Source organism: Prionailurus bengalensis, chromosome C2 (genome assembly GCF_016509475.1).
Source record: "Prionailurus bengalensis isolate Pbe53 chromosome C2, Fcat_Pben_1.1_paternal_pri, whole genome shotgun sequence".
In the NCBI taxonomy this organism is placed as follows: domain Eukaryota; kingdom Metazoa; phylum Chordata; class Mammalia; order Carnivora; family Felidae; genus Prionailurus; species Prionailurus bengalensis.
In genome coordinates, this window is record NC_057350.1 from 45,095,121 (window position 1) to 45,103,393 (window position 8,273).

At 31.3% G+C, this 8,273-nt stretch overlaps 1 long non-coding RNA gene across 1 annotated transcript; it reads right to left on the bottom strand.

The window, feature by feature from the left end:
- Positions 1-505: 505 nt before the first annotated feature.
- LOC122492344 lies at positions 506-7,923 on the bottom strand. Its single transcript, XR_006299592.1, has 2 exons — positions 7,844-7,923; positions 506-659 (listed from the first exon to the last, which is right to left on the bottom strand). It is a non-coding gene; the product is annotated as an uncharacterized LOC122492344 (long non-coding RNA).
- Positions 7,924-8,273: the final 350 nt, after the last annotated feature.

Below are 8,273 nucleotides of genomic sequence, written 5' to 3' on the forward strand. Positions count from 1 at the left end.
CCAAAGAATCCAGACCAAAAAATTCATATATGTTCCATTTATATAAAATTCAAAACTGGTGAAGCTAATCTACACTATGAGACCACAGGACAGGGTTGCCCTTGGATGTTACAGATTAACTAGTGGGGAGCATAAGAGAAGCTTCTGGAGTAATAATAATGTTCTATTTCTTGACCCAGGCTTAAGTTACACAAATTTGTTCAGATGGTAAAAATTCATTATTTATGATAACTCAAAAATTATACTTTAAATTCATTAACAAAAGAGTGTTGGTTTGCAAACTGGCCCCTGTACATGGAGGGCAAGGAGAAACCAAAGAAAGAAGCAGACCACTCCATTGGTAGGTGGCAGTGTTAACAATCAAGGGAACTTACCTTTGAGGTTTGTCTTCAACAGCTACAAGATGAGATCTCGGCACCTACCCAACAGAATCTTAAATGTTTATACAGAGGCCTTAACTAGGTTTAGGCAAGTATACTATTCAGATGGTCTCAACAACACTTACTCTCTCAAAGTTGCATCCTTGAAAATAGCTCCTGCTGTGGGAATGGTGGACAGAACATATATTCCCAGGGTGGGGGATGGGTGAGGAGAAGCTTCTGGATGTGTTGTCTGGTTTGAGCTCAGTGATGAACCAGCAGTCACACTCTCTTGATGACCTTTTTCAACAAAGAGGCATCTATTACAAACTTTAGATGTAACACAAGCTTCAAACAACCTGTTTCTCAGGTACACAAAGTGTGCCTGTTTTTCAGCTCTTTTCTCATCTGTGTTGAGTTGTGAGGCTATGCATGATGTGAAGAGCACCTCCAGCCACGACAGGTCTTTCCTTTCAAATATAAACTCAGTGGAGAAATAAACTTCTCATTTCATAAATGCTTTGTGCCTGAACAGCCTGTACTCAGCTATGTGACCATTCTTTGAGCCAATCAACAGAGCTACCTAAAATAGCATGTGCTGAATATTGTTTCACTCAAATATTCACCCAGAGTTTTGTGTGGGCATTTTCTTCCAAATTATTTGGACTGAAAAATGGGAAACAGATTTTCTATCTCTAAAAACAAAAAAGCAAGCAAACAAACAAACAAGCATTTCTGTTTACTTACCAGAAATAGAGTGAATGGATGCTATGTATCAGAGGTCAAGATAACTCTCAAACAATAGAGAGCAGATATGGTTTGACATTGAGGAGGATCATGAATATAGCTGCTTGGGTGAGCTGAGTTATTTCCCATTCCTATGGTGGGTGATGTAAGCTAGCAGGGATGATTATTGCCGGTGACATCACTGTGGTTGAAAGCATAAGCAAGCAAACAAAGCCAGTGAGAAAATAAAAACAAAGGGGGAAACAAAAATGAGCCATCTCACAGGAAGTGGAACTGAAGTCAACAGAGACAAAGTAACAGAGTCTATCAAGGATATCAAATATAGAACAATTTGCGAAGAAACAACAACAAAACAGAATGGATTTTCAATTTAAAATTTTCAACAGTTAAACTGAAAAAATAGTTATGGTTGAAATTTAACTTGACCAGGAATAGCTACTGAAAGAAATACAAAACATATAAAGAGTATAAATGATGAAAATCAGTAATGAAAAATGAGTTGAGGGCATAGATAAGAGAATTTTCACCTGTATAAAAGGAGTCCTCAAATTAAAAAAAAAAGAAGTGATAGAAGAGAGATAATATTTAAACAAATCAAGAAATTTTATTTTATTTGAAGGAGGATTTGTGCCTGAAGATTGACAAGACTCCCTAGGTCCCAAGGAGGATTTATTAAAAAGGTCATTTACTTAGATATATCCTAGGGAATATTTTGAATTCCAACAGTAAATATAAAATCTTATAAGCTTCTAGAAGAGCAAGTAACTTTTAAAGGAAAGAGAATATGACTAAATCTGACTTACTTATAACATTAAAACTTAGCAGTCAATGAAACATAATCTGCCGAGACCAAAGCAGTTATAGTCAACTTACTATTCACCTGTCAGAGAAATGGAATGATATTTTCAGGTCTAAATAGATTCAGAATATCTATCACCCATGTGTTCTGAGGAAAATAATTATGAAAAAACAACAACAAAATGACAATTAAATCAGAACTAAGATATTATAAAAGATGAGGATCATATTGAGGAAAGAGTGGTAAGTAATGACTTGCAATTTACATAATTGACTCTAAATGGATAATGTTATTATGATTGGGAAATTGTAATTGTGCCGTAAAGTAAGGTTTCCTAAAAGAAATGAGACAAATTGTGAGGAAAACCCTAAAACTAAATCAACAAAATCTAGGACCTTGAAGCTATAGAGAATGAAAAAAGAATAAAAGCATTTTAACTGTCACATCTAGAAAAATGATATGCAACAGAAACTGTTCAAAACTACCCAATACCCATTTTGTTTCTCTTCCTTATAATAGAAATTCAATATTACTCATGGCATGATGTATCCAAATAAAACATGACATTTTCTGCTATGTCTTATAGTTGGAAGAGCTTCGTGACCAAGTACTAGGCAACAGATGCATGTGGAGGTTTTGATTTGATGGCCAGAAGGCTACTAAATAGCTGCTGACTGAACTGAGATATAGGAAGGCCTATTTTTCTTCTCTCGTTCTCTTCATTGATGCCTGGAACATGAATTTAATAGCTACAAGTCCTTGAAACAAAACAATAGATAGAGTCAAATTAAAAATACACAAACACGGGGCACCTGGGTGGCTCAGTCGGTTGAGTGTCCAATTTCAGCTGAGGTCATGATCTCCTCGTTTGTGGGTCCCAACCCCACGTTGGGCTCTGTGCTGACAGCTCAGAGCCTGGAGCCTCCTTCAGATTCTGTGTGTCCCCCTCTCTGCCCCTCCCCTGCTCGTGCCCTGTCTCTCTCAAAAATAAATAAACATTAAAAAAAATACACAAACATGAGCACACATGTACATATGTATGTAGAAGGAGGAAGAAAATATCATGAAATATGCAATATGAAAGAGGAGCTTATACAGATTTTGAAAGACTACTACATACTATTATCAAGAAAAGTAACATAAAATCTAGGTGATATGGATTATTTACATACAACGTACAAAGATCAAAATTAGCCAAGAAATAGAAATTGTAAACATACTGTAGAAGAAATTATAAAAGTGATTAAATGTTGAAAGATAAGATCAACTAGATTTTATTGCAATATTCTTAGTAGTTAAAAAATAAAGGAAACATTAAATATTCATTTATAGAAGAGTAGTTAAACTGTTAGCACATTCACACTATGAAATATTATGCAACTATTAAACAGAATGATTTCAATCTCTATTAATGAGATCAGATTTAAATGATGTATTATTGTGTGAACAAAACAGTTTGTAGTATTGTATTAGGGAAATATTAATTAATTTTAATTTATTTTGTTTAATAATATCAAATAGCAAAACTGTGCAGTAATAATAGCAATATTGGTTTTCATGAGACACTGAATTCAAAAGATTCACAAAAGATTTAGGGAATAAATAGAGGCACAAAGAAAACATACTTAAGAGGCGATTGTACTTGTTTTCTATTCTGCAATGACAAATTACCTCAAAGTTAATGACTTAATACAATTTTTTTCTTTTATAGTTCTGGAGATCAGAAGTTTAAAAGCAAGGTATTATCAGAGATATATCCATTTTAGAGCCTTTGGGGGGAAAAAATCTATTTCCTTGCTTTTTCCAGAATCTAAAGGCAATCTACATTTCTTGGCCCATGCCTCCTTTCTTCATTTTGAAACCACATCACACCACCTTCTGGTTTAGACATCATATCTCCTTTTTCTGTCTTTGATCCTCCTGTCTCCCTTTTATAACTACCGTTGTTATTACATCAAGTCCACCCAAATAATCCAGAATAATCTCCGCCTCTCAAGATCTTTAACTTAATCACATTTGCAAAATTCCTTTTACCATAGAAGTTACATATTTAAAGGATCTTTGTATTAGGATGTGGATATCTTTGGAGGGCCATTCTTTAGCCTACTACATCCATCAACGACTTCAATGCATTAATACAATAATAGCCACTAACCTAAAATTATTAGTATATTTACTAACTTTTTTCCTACTAAACTGAGAAAATCTATACAATCTGAATGTTACGTATCCAAGCTACAAATAAAGTCAGGATGTAGAGTTGAGGCAATGCTTTCAGTTCTAAAAAGTTAAAACTAAAAACGGATTCTTCTAATAGAAACATTAAAAAAAATAAATATAGTCACATAAATAATTCAAAAAATGAAGAAGGAAAGAAACTATTTCAGCATAGTTTCTGATTAATTGCACATAATAAAGGGAAAATAACTAGTAAACTGGCAAATGCAAATTAGGTATAAAATCTAAACCCTTCACTGAATATGCTATAACACTGAAAGCCACCTTAATCATGTTAATTACATGCCTAAGTATATTTTGATTGAATATACAGAGAACATATAACTTTAAATGCATCTAAGACTTTAATTTTAAGGAAAAGACAATCTTCACTTAACACATCAAGTGAAATTTGTAATTGTTATTTGTTAGATTTACATTAATAGTTAAACAAATAAATATTTTCATCACAAAATCCAAAACCATAATCAAACTGATAAAATCTGAGGTAAATTATACGATGTTTTAATAAAATAAGAGGGAGGTCCTTTCATTAAGCATCTTGTTTATAGTTCTTCTGTTGATATCTTCCATCAGGAAATATAGTACATAGAATCTGACAATTTTACTATTGGAAACAGACTGGCAGTGATTCAAGTAAATGTCTTTACAAATCAGCAGAATAAAGCATAGAAGAATTCACTGATTTATTCAAGACATACCACTAATTAGCATGAGAGAAAAAAATCAACAACTATAACAAAGAACTCATATAATGCAGACATTTTATTTTTGAACATATCGTAAAATCCCATTGTAAACATTAGTGTTGCAAATGTGTCTGGGGAAATTAGTTTAAAGAATTATTTTATTCTAGGTTGTTTCCTCAAGAGATTTTGCTCTTATATAATAGGTGATTTATGTCATGAAAAATGTCAAAGTGGCAAGCATCATCTCTTCAAAAAAGTCTGATTATTTATATGCTAAGTAGCATTAAATTTTACAATGGCTATTTATAATTCCATAGAAAATTAGTCATACATGACAAAACATTGAAACAACACCTATAACCCCAAATGGTCTGATGCGTCAGATGTCGATGTTAAATACTACATTTGCCTTGTTAATTGCCATGTATTTAGAAAACTACTAACCATGAGCAATGTATATGTAACATATAATTGTTTTATTTATTCCTTCTTTACACTTAATGAAATACAATTTTGTAGATTGAGAAAGTTGCTTCATTGATTTGTTCTAAATGTTCAATATAGCAGAATAAAAATGTAAACTTTTGAAATGAAATAAATGCTTTTGAAGTAATGAAAAACCAACTAGAAGATAATCACTGTAAGATATTCTCTTGATAAGTGGCTTTTAGGTAATCCTTTGGGGAATATCAAAATATATATGTTCAGTACATAAACTGAGAGGCAGACTCAGTGGCTAATTTTAAATTAAACTATATAAAGTTGGTTGTGATACTTTTGTACAAACAAAAGCATCTGATCTATTTAAAAATGTTTTTAATGAATATGTTATCTACCAATATTTGAATTGATTGTCCACTTATGTAATTTTATTGACTATAATGTTTGGTATAATCCAGAATGTCTAAGACATTAAAGAGATCCTTAAGTAGAAATAAATTTCATACAAAGGAAATCATTCTGATTAAATTTGTAGGTTAAATCACTAGCTTGGTCTATGTTATCATGAAACATTATTAGGAAGAAAAGCAATTTTTTCTTGGCCATATGATTCAGAAGAGTTCTGAAAAATATATTGTTGCATTACTTTTCCTGCTGAAATTTGAATCATTATTGTTGAGACAATTCTGTTAAGCCTAGATGAATATGTTAAACAATTATATTAACAGCTCACTATTGAAAATTAAAGTTGGAGTTAGATACAACAAACAATGGAACCAGTTTGTGAGGAAGAAGAAGAGGAAGCACAAAGAAGAGGAGGAGGTGGGGGGATTTAAGAGGAAGAAGGTTGTGATGAAATTCACTGATAGATTATAGGTTGGATGAGTTGATTAACTGATATTTTTACTTTTCAACTAATGCTATTAGCATTGTGTCAAGAAATACAAAATCAATTTCTATCAAGTCATTTGTACACCATATCCTGCTTTGTAGCAGATCTTATAATTACTTATATAATTTAAACTTTATTAATTTATTCATTTGTAACTCAGCACAAAATATTGAAAAATCTCATTCAGATATAATGCATAATAAATTGAATGAACTAACAATTGATAAAGCAACATATAGCTGTCAATGACAAAACACATACATTGGGATGTATTGGTTAAAGCCTGTCCCTGTGATAAATTCAAATGTATTATACTTCTTATGAACATTCATGACCTGAGAAGTGAATCTATCCTGCTTTATGGCCTCCTCCATTTACTCAAGGACTCCTTATTATTGTGACCCCCAAAGCTACAAATTTCTATATATATCTTAAATGAATTTAATAATAATCATAATTTCAGGGGAAGTTTTAAAGATTAAATAAGTCATGTGTATGAAACCCTTAAGCATCATATATTATAGATATGATATATTTAAAAATTTATTTTTTATTTAATACCAAAGAATAAATTCAGCTATTTGTATATTTTCTGAGGTTACTAGATATTTGAAATTTCATTAGCCAGTGTAATGATGACAAAAAGATACCCAGTTAAAACAGTGAATATACATATGTAAGCCCATCGATAGGTGATTGATGGACAAATAGAGTTGGGCTTTGTCCAAATGGGCTATGCTGTTTCTTGTGAATCTTAGAGATGCTCTACTGAACATAGAAATAGCATTAGCAATTCAGGATTCATTAACGTAATATAACTCTTCTTAAAATTGATAGTAAAATATTCATCTTGTTTTATTGTCCAATTGTAACTTTTTACATGAACAACTTTTCATTTTCCTGTAACGTATTTATAATGGACTGAAAATGAAACGTGAATATATATATATAGAAAATTCCTTGACATTTAACTCATTGAGAGCTCAAATGTAATAAAAAGACTCTTACATTCAAATTTATTTACTAATCCCTTTAAATTCAAGTATATTTCTATAAATCTGTTGTGTTCGTCCTCTCATAAGAAATACCTCTCAAAGAAATAATGTTTCAATAATTTTAATCATTGGCATTGATTTCCTTTTAGAAAGCAAAGTTAAAATTGCTCTCTAGAGTTCTCAGATTTGGGGCAATTCAGTACACTGAAATTGTAACATCACTTGGCCTTGAAGGATTTGAAAACCTAAAAGAATAAATTCAGTTCTCAAAAGTTCTTAAATAAAGGTCCCAGTGAGTATTGGGAAGAATTATAAAATTATTTTATTGTAGTTTTATAGCTGGTCAACTTGGTTTTTATCTTTTTTTTTTTTAATCCCAGAATCCATCCAGGATACCACACTTCATTTAATTGTCTTGTCTCTTGGCTGTGACAGCTCATAATTAATATTTTCAACTGATATTCTAAACATCTGATTTTTTAAAATTTTACTGTAAATTACTCTTTCCTTTTAGAATATTAAAATTTACAGTAGTAGAAATACTCTAATATTCTCAGGAGTATTTGGTGGACTCTACTCCGTATTAATACGGTCTTCCTACCAATTAAATCTCAAATTTATTTTGTACTACAGCATTCTTCACACAAACACTTGTACCACTGAAAGTTAATTAATATTCTTACCTTTTAAATCAGGCTAGTTCTGGTACTGTGTAGGCAAATAATTTCTCTTGAAATGTTTACTGTCTTTCCTGAAGAAATAATATAGAAATTATTTCTAAATGATCCATGGGTGTAGATACAACATCTTTTTATAATACATTGGTACTTGTATTGGAATCCTACCATGAATAAATACATAATAGCATCCTATTGAATCTGTTTCAGTTCTTAGTGTGGAAAACTGAGTGAAAACTCTTATTTTTGTTAAAGGTCATTCAAGAATTTGCCTCTTTATAGAATTTAGGGTACATATCAGAAAGGAGAGCTTAAATTTGGATGATTGGCATAAAAAATCACTATAAATATCTTTGCAAATATATACATTGATGAAAAAATGAATCTATTGAAATAGTTTTGTATATAACTTTCTAATAAAATGTGGCAGATTCTA